We start from the raw sequence: 15473 nt of genomic DNA, 5'->3' as shown, positions 1-15473 counted from the left end.
TGGAGGACGCAGATGAGTTGAAGCCAGTCATGAAGTATGGAGCCGTAAGCTCCCTGGCCTCACCACCCGGCCACTGTCTTTGCTCCCAATGTCCTGGGAGCAAGAGGCGCGATGTAGTGATGTCACTTACATCGCGCCTCTTGCTCCTTGAAGACTCTGGGACCAGAGACAAAACTGAACGCGAGAACAGGGAAAGGTGAGTATTAAGGTTTGTTTTTAATTTTGATTATACAAAAGTGGGGGACATGAAACTGGGGGGGACATGAAACTGGGGGGGACAAATTGTGGGGGGAATCTGTGGGGAGCATGAAAGTGTGAGGGCAACTTGGTAGGGGTACATGACGATGTGGGAGAAACCAGTAGGGTGGGGTATATGAATCTGTGAGTGGGACATGAAAAAGTGGGGGCAACCTGGAAGGAGACATTGTGAGGGGCATTATGGGGCTAATAGGGAAGCATTAGTCACTAAGGGGTGTTATACTAAGTGAGGGCCATCAGAATTTGTGCAGGTCAGATATTTTTAGGTATTGGTGATGGTGTTGGTGGTGGGGGTCACTTATGACACACACTTGCATAGGGCCCACCAATATGTTAAATCGGCCCTGACAGGGCCCTACTACAGTGATCACTATAGGGCACGCATAAAAATCACCACTACAGGGTCGCCACAACAGTCACCACTATTGGGCCCACAATAATGGTGACATCACCATCATAACAGTGACAGAGCGCTCCCGTAATGGTGACAAACACATCACCCCCATAATAGTGACAGCATAACCACATTGCCCTATAACTATGCTACCCACAGCACCAAAGTCCCACCATAAGTGTCTCGTAAGCCCCGCCCCATGATACTTATAATGGCAGCCATCTTATTCCATGCTGGAGAACCCCTTTAAAATTTGGGTGACAGCCCATCACAGTGGGGTCTGTCAGGCTTCACTTCTGTGTCCGGTCAATGGTGGCTCCAGGCTGTGGAAACCCTGGCAGCTGGTCCAGGGGTCCTACTAGTTAGCTTAGTCTACTTATCAGCAGGACCTTCCAGGGGCCACATTAATGTGCCAGAGGCCATATCTGAGGGTCCGCTATAAGAGCAAGCATTGTAATGGAGGTCTGTACAAGGACTCATAGAACAATGTCCACTTAGTCTTTCAGTCAAATCTCTAAAATGTCTATTCTAGGATTTGTGATATTTCTGTATCTGGGTGATAAAGATAATGTACCATGTCCATATGTAGGAAATGAATCCAGACTATATCAGTAATCCCTCACTGTATGGTAGTCACACATAGCTACTACTACTAGTCCAGACTATTTCAGTATATCCTGACTTATATAGTGGCCAAATCATCAGCTGTGTAACCCTATAGTCATACAGGACAATGAAAACTGTACACAGGGGGACATCTAGTGGTGAATAGGGGAAATGCATTACATAATAATAGAAGTTGGATGATAAAGATTAGATAGAGATATAAATATAGAGATGATAGATAGATAGATAGATAGATAGATAGATAGATAGATAGATAGATAGATAGATAGATAGATAGATAGATACAGTCCTATGAAAAAGTTTGGGCACCCCTATTAATCTTAATCATTTTTAGTTCTAAATATTTTGGTGTTTGCAGCAGCCATTTCAGTTTGATATATCTAATAACTGATGGACACAGTAATATTTCAGGAGTGAAATGAGGTTTATTGTACTAACAGAAAATGTGCAACATGCATTAAACCAAAATTTGACCGGTGCAAAAGTATGGGCACCCTTATCATTTTATTGATTTGAATACTCCTAACTACTTTTTACTGACTTACTGAAGCACAAAATTGTTTTTGTAACCTCACTGAGCTTTGAACTTCATAGCCAGATCTATCCAATCATGAGAAAAGGTATTTAAGGTGGCCAATTGCAAGTTGTTCTCCTATTTGAATCTCCTCTGAAGAGTGGCATCATGGGCTACTTAAAACAACTCTCAAATGATCTGAAAACAAAGATTGTTCAACATAGTTGTTCAGGGGAAGGATACAAAAAGTTGTCTCAGAGATTTAACCTGTCAGTTTCCACTGTGAGGAACATAGTAAGGAAATGGAAGACCACAGGGACAGTTCTTGTTAAGCCCAGAAGTGGCAGGCCAAGAAAAATATCAGAAAGGCAGAGAAGAAGAATGGTGAGAACAGTCAAGGACAATCCACAGACCACCTCCAAAGAGCTGCAGCATCATCTTGCTGCAGATGGTGTCACTGTGCATCGGTCAACAATACAGCACACTTTGCACAAGGAGAAGCTGTATGGGAGAGTGATGAGAAAGAAGCCGTTTCTGCACGTACGCCACAAACAGAGTTGCCTGAGGTATGCAAATGCACATTTTGACAAGCCAGCTTCATTTTGGAAGAAGGTCCTGTGGACTGATGAAACAAAGATTGAGTTTTTTGGTCATACAAAAAGGCATTATGCATGGCATCCAAAAAAAAACAGCATTACACGAAAAACACTTGCTACCCACTGTAAAATTTGGTGGAGGTTCCATCATGCTTTGGGGCTGTGTGGCCAATGCCGGCACCGGGAATCTTGTTAAAGTTGAGGGTCACATGGATTCCACTCAGTATCAGCAGATTCTTGAGAATAATGTTCAAGAATCAGTGACGAAGTTGAAGTTACGCCGGAGATGGATATGTCAGCAAGACAATAATCCAAAACAACGCTCCAAATCGACTCAGGCATTCATGCAGAGGAACAATTACAATGTTCTGGAATGGCCATCCCAGTCCCCAGACCTGAATATCATTGAACATCTGTGGGATGATTTGAAGCGGGCTGTCCATGCTCGGCCACCATCAAACTTAACTGAACTTGAATTGTTTTGTAAAGAGGAATGGTCCAAAATACCTTCATCCAGGATCCAGGAACTGATTAAAAGCTACAGGAAGCGACTAGAGGCTGTTATCTTTGCAAAAGGAGGATCTACTAAATATTAATGTCACTTTTCTGTTGAGGTGCCCATACTTTTGCACCAGTCAAATTTTGGTTTATTGCATAGTGCACATTTTCTGTTAGTACAATAAACCTCATTTCAATCCTGAAATATTACTGTGTCCATCAGTTATTAGATATATCAAACTGAAATGGCTGTTGCAAACACCAAAATATTTAGAACTAAAAATGATTAAGATTAATAGGGGTGCCCAAACTTTTTCATAGGACTGTAGATAGATAGATAGATAGATAGATAGATAGATAGATAGATAGATAGATAGATAAAGAAATAGATGATAGAGATGAGATAGAATTAATGAAAGATACAAAATAGATAAATAAGATAGATAGATATGCGATACATAGATATGAGATATATAGATAGATAGACAGATAGTCACCTAGAGGGGTGTCTGACCATTGTTCCTAGGCGTGATCTTGGAGTTGTAGGTTCCTGATCACACCGATTGTCTCCTCCACTTGCTCCCTATAGTGGTCATCCATATTGTCTGGTCATGTGACTCTCCTCAGGACTAAGGCTGGATGTTACCGACACCAGTGACAGGACCATTAGCCCAGGACACTTTGCAGGGCTCATATATCTTTCCTGCAGGCGGCCATTATCCCCGGTGACAACCCCTTTATCACCCATCATGGAGGGAAAGCACTGAATAGGGGGGTAGATAAAGCCCCATTGTGTGTATTGTACCCATGTGATAAATTGTCCTCTGACAACTTCTAATGGCTTCTGAATAGAAGCGGGTGTCAGATCATCATGTTCTGTTGGGGGTCAGCTGCTCTCCATTATATATGTCTCAGACTCCTGCAACTTGTGTATTAGTCCCACATCTCTGTGGATCAAGGCAGATTTGATATTCAGTACTGGAGGAAAACTGTGTGACAACTCCAGTGGCTACTGCTATTTTGGTTGTATTGGTGGTCACAAACATACAAGTGTATATACATAAAGTGGGTATAGTCATCATATCGGCTGATGTACCTGTGAGGTTAACAGTGACACTAATGACCCCATAACAGTGACGCTGATGCCTCCATAACAGTGCCAGCCACAGCACCCCATAACAGTGACGCTTATACCCCCCATAACAGTGCCAGCCACAGCGCCCCCATAACATTGACACTAATACCCCCATAACAGTGCCAGCCACAGCGCCCCCATAACATTGACACTAATACCCCCATAACAGTGCCAGCCACAGCACCCTATAACAGTGATGCTTATATCACCCATAACAGTGCCAGCCACAGCACCCCATAACATTGACGCTAATACCCCCATAACATTGACACTAATACCCCCCATAACAGCGCCAGCCACAGCGCCCCCATAACATTGACGCTAATACCCCCATAACAGTGCCAGCCACAGCACCCCCATAACATTGACGCTAATCCCTTTAGGCTTGTGTTATAACATCAGCTCTTAAAGGGACACTATTACTATTAACCCCCACTGAAAACAATGGTAATGAGAATAAAGGAGGGAGCTGCTGTGCGGGACAATACAGAAAATGGTTTCATGATTACAATGAGCGCCCCCTGGAGGACATAACTGTCCACAGCGCACCTGTAACCCTGTATTAACCCTTACCGCTGCACGGCCAATTACACAGACTGTATCACTATGACCGACTTAGATACACAGCTAAGAACACAGTATCACACATGATAAGCTTCGATACACAACACAGCAGACTATATCACAAAATAGGATTAGATACACAGCTCAGCAGCCAGTATCACACGATAGACCCCCAGGAACCGGTTATGGGTAGGAGGTGCAGTATTTGGGTGGTCATGGTACTGGTGCTGTGTGATGAGATCCTGGTGGCCGCTCCCTTTGCCATGTGCTCTTATTAAGGCCATGTCCTGAGGTCAGCGCTGTCTGTCTATCCCCGCTGTAAGGTCACCCCATGAATAGTGCAGGCGTAATAGGATTAGTGGGGAGGAGGGGGCTGAATATGGAAACCTCCAAGGATGGTGGAAACCTCTAATGATGTCTTTTTGTCAGTCTAGAACATCTCACCGAGAAGGGGGAGAAAGGAGGCAGCCTCAAATATCTATCAAAGAAGCTTTGATGTCCGTGTGAAGAATCCATTGGCGGCTTTATGAAAGGAAGAAAAGTGTCATCATGTATGTGACCAGATAGATAGATATGAGATAAATAAAGTTACTCTATTATTCTATATGGACAGAAGATATTAGTTGCAGTTCACAGCTTATCTTTCTCTACATGAGTGAAGTCAGTTTCAGGTTGCCTATGGTTGTAACGCAGTTACAGCGATGTATATTTGGGGCAGGGGGTGTATATAGCGTGTGAGCTCTGTGTTTTCTCAGCAGGCTAGTATCATCACTCACAGCCTAGTCACAGGCTGCACACTTACAGGTGACATCTCTGACACGTCTCCGACTCCTGTAAACTTTTTGTGAATTACTCATTAGGCAGAAATGAGCAGCTCAATGTAAGGAGAAGGGAGCAGAGCCTGAAGAACACACCGCCACGGGCCCTGCACCTGAATAATGGGGAGGACGGCGTCCATTCACTGACAGCAAGCAAAGGTCACAGGAAATGTCAAATACTGATGCTAGGTTCACACTAGCGTTCGGCAGTCCGTTCTGTGGTTTCCGTCTTCTGCATGCAGAAGACGGAAACCTGTCAGATCTGGGACGGCCGTGAGCGGTGATGAGCGTTTTATGCTCTCCGCCGCGAAACCGTTTTTTTAAAAATCGGACACAGAGTACTGCATGTCCGACTCTGTGTCCGGTTAAAAAAAAACAAAACGGTTTTGCGGCGGAGAGCATAAAACGGTAACCGCCGCTCATGGCCGGACATCTTTCAAACCCATTCAAATGAATGGTTTTGAAAGAGTCCTGCAGGTTTCCGACTCCTGCCTCTGTCCAGTGGCGGATCCAGGGTTTGCGGGGCCCTGGGCAATTGACTTTGGCGGGGCCCTACGCGCAGCGCACCGCAGCAAATTAGGCCCCACCCACTTTTATGTTGACTCCGCCCATTCTCATTCATTTTTCATGTGATTCCACACAGTATAATCCTCCTACAGTCACCCGTAAATTATATGTCCCCCTCCATCTCTCCCCATTTTCATATACACCCTTCATCTACCCCTAGTTTCATGTCCCCCCCCCTCTATCTCTGTCCCCAGTTTCATGCCATTCTCCCCCTTTATCTGCCCACAGTTTCATGTCCCCCCCGTCTCTGCGCCAGTGTCATGCCGTTCTCCCCCCTTCATCTTCCCCAATGTCATGCCATTCTCCCCCCCTTCATCTGCCCCAGTGTCATGCCATTCTGCCCCCCTTCATCTGCCCCAGTGTCATGCCATCCCCCCCTTCATCTGCCCCAGTATCATGCCATTCTCCCCCCTTCATCTGCCTCAGTGTCATGCCGTTCTCCCCTCCTTCATTTGCCCCAGTGTCATGCCATCCCCCCCTTCATCTACCCCAGTATCATGCCATTCTCCCCCCTTCATCTGACTCAGTGTCATGCCGTTCTCCCCCCCTTCATTTGCCCCAGTGTCATGCCGTTCTCTCCCCCTTCATTTGCCCCAGTGTCATGCCGTTCTCGCCCCTTCATCTGCCCCAGTGTCATGCTGTTCTCCCCCCTCCATCCACCCCAGTGTCATGCTATTCTCCCCCCTTCATCTGCCCCAGTGTCATGCCGTTCTCCCCCCCCTTCATTTGCCACAGTGTCATGCTGTTCTCTCCCCCTTCATCTGCCCCAGTGTCGTGCCGTTCTCCCCCCTTCATCTGCACCAGTGTCATGCTGTTCTTCCCCTCCATCTGCCCCAGTGTCATGCCGTTCTCCCCCCTTCATCTGCCCCAGTGTCATGCTGTTCTCCCCCCCTCCATCTGCCCCAGTGTCATGCTGTTCTCCCCCCTCCATCTGCCCCATTGTCATGCTGTTCTCCCCCCCCTCCATCTGCCCCAGTGTCATGCTCTTCCCCCCCCCTCCATCTGCCCCAGTGTCATGCTGTTCCCCCCTCCCCTTCATTTGCCCCCCAGTTTCTTTGGGCCCCCTCCATCTTTGTCCCCAGTTTCATGCCGTTCTCTCCCCACCCCCTTCATCTTCCCCAGTGTCATGCCGTTCCCCCCCTCCCCTTCATTTGCTCCCCAGTTTCATGGGCCCCCTTCATTATGTTCCACCTTAACATTTAATACAAAACAAACACTTACACTCACCTTCCATCACTCACCTTCCATCGTTCCCCCGACGCTCCTCTCTCTCACTCCAGTCACATACGCGATGCAGGAGCTGTGATCTCAGCTCCTGCTTAGCTGCGGCCCGGCTTGCGTGTGTAAGCGTGATGTGATGACGTCATCGCGCCTACACATGCAAGCCGGGCCGGAGCTTTAAAGCAGGAGCTGATCTCACAGCTCCTGCATCGCGTATGTATTCAGCTCATCGGCGGACGGACGCCGATGAGCTGAAATCGTGACAGGCAAGTGCCGGGGGGCCCCCAGAGGCTCTGTGGGCCCCGGCACTTGCCCGACTATGCCGAGACTGACCGGGACCATTTTGTTAGGGCCGGGCCGCGGGGCCCCGGGCGGTTGCCCGGCTCGCCCGGCCCTGGATCCGCCCCTGCCTCTGTCTTGTGCAGGAAACTGAAACCTGCAGAACGGAGACCGGGCGCAGATGTGAATGAGCCGTTAGCTATATAATATACTTTGGTTTTCAGCTGTTCAGTTTTCATGATCTCTGTGTACTGTCATGCACAGCACACAGGTGTATGGCTTGTCACAGAGCAACCATTAGGGCAGGGACACATATTGTAACCTACCCGTCCCAGGGAAAGTTAGTCCAGTCCTAAAATGTAACCTACCCTGATTTAGAGCCCCTTCACACGGAGTTTACGCTCCGTGTATTCTGTCTACGCGCTGTGTATTCTGTCCATTTTACACGTGTAAAATGTAGTTAGCCATTGAGTTCAATGACTTTTTCATATAACGTGCGTCTTTTTGCGCGTTATATGAAATTCTCTTCTCCTTGTGTTCTTTTCTCTTTGCGACATCTCTTTCTCCTCTTGCCCCCCATAGCGGATATTTCCAATTCCTCTTATAATGTCAAGGGCCTAAACATTCCTGAGAAGCGCTCTCAAGTTTTATATGACGCCCACAAGCGCAGAGTGCAGATACTGTGCCTGCAGGAGACTCACTTTTTATCTGACCGGGTCCCCCTGATTAAGAACCGCTACTTCCCACAATGGTATCATGGTAGTATCCCGCAGGGGAAGATCAGAGTGGTTGCTATCTTCTTTCATAATAACCTCCCAGTAAAAGTTATGGACTCCCTGTCTGACATAGATGCTAGATACTTGTTCCTGACCTGTGAAATTTCGGGCTCTGTCTACACCAGGGGTCTCAAACTTGCGGCCCCCCGAACAATTTTGTGCGGCCCGCACAAGCCTAGGGACGCCGGATCCGCGTTGAATACATTGCGAGATGATTATATCCACTAGCGGCTAGTGGATATAATCATCTCGCAATGTATTCAACGTGGATCCGGCGTCCCTAGCGTGACTAGCCGCTACGTTCCGGCTAGTGGACATATAGGCGCGATGTGATGACGTCACATCATCACATCGCGCCTACAGGTCTATTAGTGAAACTGCAGAGCGCGGCGGGGGAGCGTTGGATGGTGAGTATAAGTGGGGTTTTTTTGTGTTAAAGAGGACCTTTCACCATTTTGCCCACAGGCAGTTCTATATACTGCCGGAAAGCGGACAGTGCGCTGAATTCAGCACACTGTCGGCTTTCCCGATGTGGGCCCAGTGTGAAGAGCTTACGGTCCGGTACCGTAGCTCTTCTATGATCAGAAGGGAGTTTCTGCCACTCAGTCAGAGACGTCCTTCTTCACAGCACAGCCAATCGCGCTGTGCTGTGAAAGCCGGGAGGAACTCCCCCCTCCCTCTGCTCGCAGTACTCGTCCATAGACTAGCATTATCAAGGAGGGAGGGGGGCGTTCCTCCCAGCTCTCACAGCACAGCGCGATTGGCTGTGCTGTGAAGAAGGACGTCTCTGACTGAGTGGTAGAAACGCCCTTCTTACCATAGAAGAGCTACGGTACCGGGACCGTAAGCTCTTCACACCGGGCCCAGATCGGGAAAGCCGACAGTGCGCTGAACTCAGCGCACTGTCAGCTTTCCGGCAGTATATAGAACTGCCTGTGGGCAAAATGGTGAAAGGTCCTCTTTAAACATTGAGGTGGAATGAAGGGGCTCATGACACTGGGGGCAGACGAAGGGAGGGGGGAGAACGGCATGACACTGGGGCAGAGATGGAGGGACATGAATCTGGGGGAAGAGATGGGGGACATGAATCTGGGGGCAGAGATGGGGGGACATGAATCTGGGGGCAGAGATGGAGAGGACATGAATCTGGGGGCAGAGATGGAGAGGACATGAAACTGGGGGCAGAGATGGGGGGACATGAATCTGGGGGCAGAGATGGAGGGACATGAATCTGGGGGCAGATGAAGGGTGTATATGTAACTGGGGGAAAGATGGAGGGGGGGCATATAGTTTACGGGTGACTGTAGGAGGATTATACAGTGTGGGGGCACATGAAAAGTGAATGGGCGGAGTCAACATAAAAGTGGCTGGAGCTAAATTTGCCACGGTGCGGCCCGCCGACTGGCTGGGATCTTGCTCTGCAGCCCACATGCTGAGTTGAGTTTGAGACCCCTGGTCTACACGATTGCTAACATTTATGCTCCCAACTCTGACCAGGTCCCGTTTCTTCTGTCCACTCTCCAGTCCTTTGCTAAAGGCCACCTCATTGTGTGTGTGGACTTTAATCTCCCTCTGAACCCCCTACTTGACACCTCAGCGGGTAGATCCCAGATCTCATATAGTGCTCTCAATAGGGTTAGAAATCTTTTGAATGCCATGCTCCTATGTGACGCCTGGCGGACCCTCCACCGAACAGATAGGGACTACTCTTTCAACTCACATATGCACAATTCCTACAGTAGAATCGATTATATTTTCATCTCCCACTCTCTTCTCTCGCTCGAGACTGTTACCAGGAATTAATTAGCTTTTCTCTCCGACCATTCCCCTGTGTTTTTGCGTTTCGCCTCCCGTCTTCTTGCCCCCACTCCAATACTTGGAGACTGAACGAGTCGCTCTTGCTCGATGCCCAATGCCTAGAGGATTTGAAGCTCACTACCTCCCACTTTATACAGGACCACTCTTGTGACGTCACTACCCCTCCGGTACAATGAGAGGTCCTGAAATGTGTGCTCCACGGGGTACTGATGAACCATGGTGCGCGCCTGGGAGGCTGGTCAGAGGCTTCGCACCCTTTTAGGTGATCTGGCTCAGCACAAGCATTCCCTCCAACAGTCGACCCTCGCTTCCCTGACAATTACACGTCAGGAGATTAAGACTCTCCTTGAGCATAGGCAGCAGCGTCTCTAGCAGCTTGGCCACCACTCCTTCTACGAGTGGGGCAACAAGGTGGGCCTGCTTTTGGCTCGGGCGGTGCAGGACATGTCTCACATGTTATGGCCATTAAAGAGGACCTTTCATGGTTTGGGGCACAGGCAGTTGTATATACTGCTGGAAAGCTGACAGTGCACTGAATTCAGCGCACTGTCGGCTTTCCCTATCTGTGCCCCAGGTGAAGAGCTACCGGTCCCGGTACCGTAGCTCTTCACAGTCAGAAGGGCGTTTCTGACACTCTGTCAGGACCGTCCTTCTGTACAAGCAGCGCCAATAGTACTGTGCTCTGAGATCAGGGAGGAACGCCCCCTCCCCTCCTGATAATACTCATCTATGGACGAGTACTGTAAGCAGAGGGAGAAGGCGCTCCACCCTGCTCACACAGTACAGCGCTATTGGCGCTGCTTGTACAGAAGGACGTTCCTGACAGAGTGTCAGAAATGCCCTTCTGACTGTAAAGAGCTATGGTACCGGGACCGCTAGCTCTTCACCCGGGGTGCGCACTGTTGGCTTTCCAGCAGTATATAGAACTGCCTGTGCCCCAAAGCCTCTTTAAGGGGTGTTCTGGCTCAGTCTCTCACGCCACGGATGATTTTGCGTCCACCTTTCGGGATTATTATAGTGCACTTTATCACCTGCCCCCTCCGGGCTCTGTACACCCTGTCCCTACCCCTAAACTTTCTTTGTCCCAATATGTTGCAGCCACGGCCCTCCTTTCCGCTGGGTGATGTGGCTCTCCTGGAGGCCCCGTTCTCAGCTAGGAAGTGGAATCTGCCATCTTATTACTCTCGAACGACAAAAGCCCGGATCCAGATGGCTCCACAGTTCGTTTTTTCAAGGTTTTGAAGGCTGATTTAGGCCCACCACTGTTGAAGGCCTTTAACTCAATCTCCCCTGGCACACCCTTTCCTTTGTCTTTCCTACAACCCCACATCACTGTCATCCCTAAGGAGGGCAAGGATCCCCTGTTATGCCCTAGTTACAGACCGATTTCCCTGCTTAACACAGATGCCAAGTTGTACGCCAAAATGATTGCGGTCCCCCTGAGCCCGTTCATGGGAGACCTTGTACACCCTGATCAGGTGGGTTTTGTCCCCTGTAGGGAGGCTTGAGACAATACTCTGAAGGCCTTCTCCACGATCCATTACGCTCAGCGCTCACGGACTCCTATAATGCTGTTATCTCTGGATGCAGAGAAGGCCTTCGATAGAGTTGATTGGGGATTCATGGAGGCGACCCTAATTCAGATAGGCCTTGGCCCTGCTATGCTGGCCCGTATTTGCTCGCTCTACAACTCCCCTATGGCTTAGGTTCGGGTGAACGGCACACTCTCTGCTCCCTTCGTCATCCACAATGGCACTCGACAGGGATGCTCCCTCTCCCCTCTCCTATACGCTCTTGTCATGGAGCAGCTTTTAGTAGCCATTAGGAATAACCCAGACATCAAGGGTCTCCAGACCCGCAATCTCCATCTAAAAGTGTTGGCATTCACGGACGATGTCCTCCTTTTTGTCACTCATCCTCTCACCTCCCTCCCCTACATTCTGTGGGAAATTAGCATCTATAACTTTTACAATAATTATAAGATTAACTTAACTAAGAGCACTGCCCTTGATGTCTCCCTGACGAAGTCGGTCCTTGGTGCCCTACGCTCCTCCTTTCTGTTCTCGTAATCCTCTAGGTTTATTAAATACTTGGGGGTTCACTTTCCTACTAATTTGACGGATACCTACACGTTAAATTTCTCTCCGATCCTCTGCACCTTTCAGGCGGATCTGGCGCGATGGGAAACCAAGGGCCTTTCTTGGTTGGGCCGCATTAATCTATTGAAAATGAATGTCCTCCCCCGGCTGCTGTACCTTTTCCAGACCGTCCCTGTGATACTGCCATCGAGGTTTTTCTTAGTGGTGGGGCAAGCTTATAACAAGTTTATCTGGGCCGCTAAACCCTCGCAGATTGCCAGGTCCGTCCTTTCTAGACCCAAACAGATGGGTGGGTTGGGGGTCCCGAACTGTGCAAAATATTTCTTAGCCATAGTGGCCACGCGCATCCTTGACTGGCATCATTCTGGTCGTCTCAAACTCCTGAGTTGCTCTTGAGGGGTCACTGTGCCCTCTACCACTCACTGCTCTCCCCTGGGTCCATAAGAGGCACTGGACTGACAGTCAGACTCTCCCGCTACACTTTGTTGCTCGGCAGACATTGGGGGTGTGGCGCATCTATGGCGCAATGCGAAAACTCTTCACGAATGATGGTCCTCTGACCCCCATCTCGAGCATCCCAGACTTCCCTCCGGAGCTCCGCTCTCCGTTCTTGTCTCACTCGGTGGGGGATCCGATACTGAGATTTAGACAGGTCATCTCGGCCTCCTTTCTACTATCCCGCGTTGACATTTTGGCCCAGACAATGTGTCCACAATTTGCTACCCTTCACTGGCAATATACACAACTCTCTCACTTCTACTCATCCCTGAAATCTACTGGCAACCTTCACAGGGCTTCCTTTCTACTTCCTTTCGAACGCCTCTGTCTTTCTCCCTTACCTCTCGCCCACACTGTTTCCCTTCTATATGGTTGGTTAGTGGAGGATCCTGACGGTGAGCTGCCTGTGTTTACAGAGCGCTGGGAGAGGGAGTTGGGGGCCTCGCTTCCACCGGGAGTGTGGTCCTCTGCCTTCCGGGCGTGCCACAAGTTCTCCATCCCCTGTAAGGCGCAAGAGACCAACTATACTCTCTAGGTGGTACAGGGTTCCGGCTGTCCTCCATGAGATTTATCCTTCCACTTCTGACAGGTGTTGGAGGTGTCATACTGAACGCGGTACAATGGCTCACATCTGGTGGGGGTGCCCCCTTCTTCGCCCCTTCTGGTCTGTGGTTTGCCGTGTTATCCTACAAGTTACGGGGGTCAATCTGCCAGATGATCCCATTCCGTTGCTCCTCTCCATCTTCCCCCGTGAATTCAGGAAACGCACCTGTAGACTTATAGGTTTCATGTTAGTTGCAGCAAGGACAGTGATCCCTAGATTATGGAAATCCCTGACACCCCCCACACTCCTATCTTGGCTCAAAGAGATCCTTAGCATACATTCTATGGAAAGTATGATGGCTGAGCTCCACCAGGATGATAGGGTACACCAACAGACGTAGCTCCTGTGGCACCACTTCTATTATTCCGCTCTCTCTTTCCTTCTGCGTCTCCCTGATTTTGTCCTTTTCTCTGTAGCCTTCTTTTTCTTCGAAGTTTTTGCTTATTGGTTCATTTAATACTTACCTGATATACTCATGACGGTACCTGTGATTTCATTTTGACTTTGCTGCGACAGAGTATTATGTTATTTCCCCCATATTCCCTACCTCCCTTTTCTTTAACCCTGTTGCCCCCCTTCCTTTTTGGGTAGTTCCTTTCCCTCATCCCTTGTTCCAGGTTAGGCCTTTCCCTGGCCTCCGACCCCCCTCCTCCACCTTCTTCCCTTCCCTATGTTCCTGTATCTTAATATATGTGTTAAATGAAAAATTTTCTTCAATAAACTTTTAATGTTAAAAAAAAAAAAAAAAAAAAAAAAAAAAAAAAGTGACAGCTTGTAACCGAATGCAAAGGAGCACCTTTTAAACGGCAAGCAGAAAATCTCTCCCAGACCACAGTGTAGAGGGGAGTTTGCTTTTTGGAGTCCTATATTTGTACATGGAGCACTTTCTTAGCCCCAAGGCTCTGGATAAACAAATCACAGGGTGCAGAGTCACATAAGAGGCCAACGCTGCTGCTCATTTGTAAATCTCCCTCCTAATCCCTCAGAGGACTTTAAACTTTTACTTTCTGCCCCCCTTCCCTTTTGGAGGGGAAGGGGGGGGGGCAGTAAATAATACACAGGGGCCCCCCACCCTATTGTTCATAGTCAATTAAACTCCCATGAAAATTAATGACTTTACCCACTGCCTGCAGACATCAATCACAGTGCTGGGGCTTCTGAAGTTGGGATGGGGACCCCCTGAGGAGACGCTCATCAGTCTCCAAGTTTGTTCTGCCCTCATCTCCTATACATAAAGGCCTGGCGTTTATAATGAGGTCAGTAGAGGGCACTGTAGAGCGACCTGTGGCTTACCAGCTGTTGTGGTGTACGCTACAGGTGGAAGGGCCCCCGTGTCCTATAAGATAATGGCATTGGATATTATACACACTGACATAATTTATTTGAGCCACTCTAGTTTATAGGGCGTATGTGGTATGGCAGCTCATCCCAGTTCAATTCAATAGGGTTGTGTTACAATACTAGACAGGGCCTTGGAACAAGAGTGGCTCTCCCTTACTAGGGCCCCCATAGAAACAGGATGCAACCATCTTTACTGGAGACTACCGCCCTTCAAAGAAGTGGGGGGCCCTAGAGGTAATCTGACACATTTTATACTAATTCCCCTTCTAGCCAGTGACGTACCTGCCTATAGATGTGATCAAAATGACCATACTAGACTAAAGTCTTCAAAAATCTATGTGTATACTTGGTCTTCTCTACTTTATATTCCATGAATGACCTAGAGATGGTACAATGGAGAAAGCTATTCAAACTGTGTAAGCATACAATGTAATTTGTATACCACTCCAGTTTGAATTCATATATACAATGATATAGATATGTATTGATTAGAATATTACAATTGATGCTGATTTTCAAATTAAAAAAATAAATACAAAAACATCAAAGCAGTTTCTCTTTTGTATAGACAACAATCTCTTCCTTACAAAGAGGGTGTATTGATTATGTTGCAAGCATCCTCAAAGACAGAGGAGTGAAAGGAGCGCCGGGGTGGGAGGGAAGGGTCTGTCTCCTGGAAACTAAGTTACTATTTCGGAAGAGAAAAAAAAAACAAAAAACAAAAAAAACCACAAGTGTGATTTTCTGTCACAGCTGGAAATCCATCACCAACTCTCTCCAGATGCTTGGCAGTCCTGCCTGTCACTATACGGAACAGCATGCGCTCCAAACGGCAATTACTGTGATTTACATTATAATTAAGGAAG

The sequence above is a fragment of the Leptodactylus fuscus genome, chromosome 11 (assembly GCF_031893055.1).
Source record: "Leptodactylus fuscus isolate aLepFus1 chromosome 11, aLepFus1.hap2, whole genome shotgun sequence".
Lineage (NCBI taxonomy): Eukaryota > Metazoa > Chordata > Amphibia > Anura > Leptodactylidae > Leptodactylus > Leptodactylus fuscus.
Note: the sequence above shows the minus strand (reverse complement) of the source record.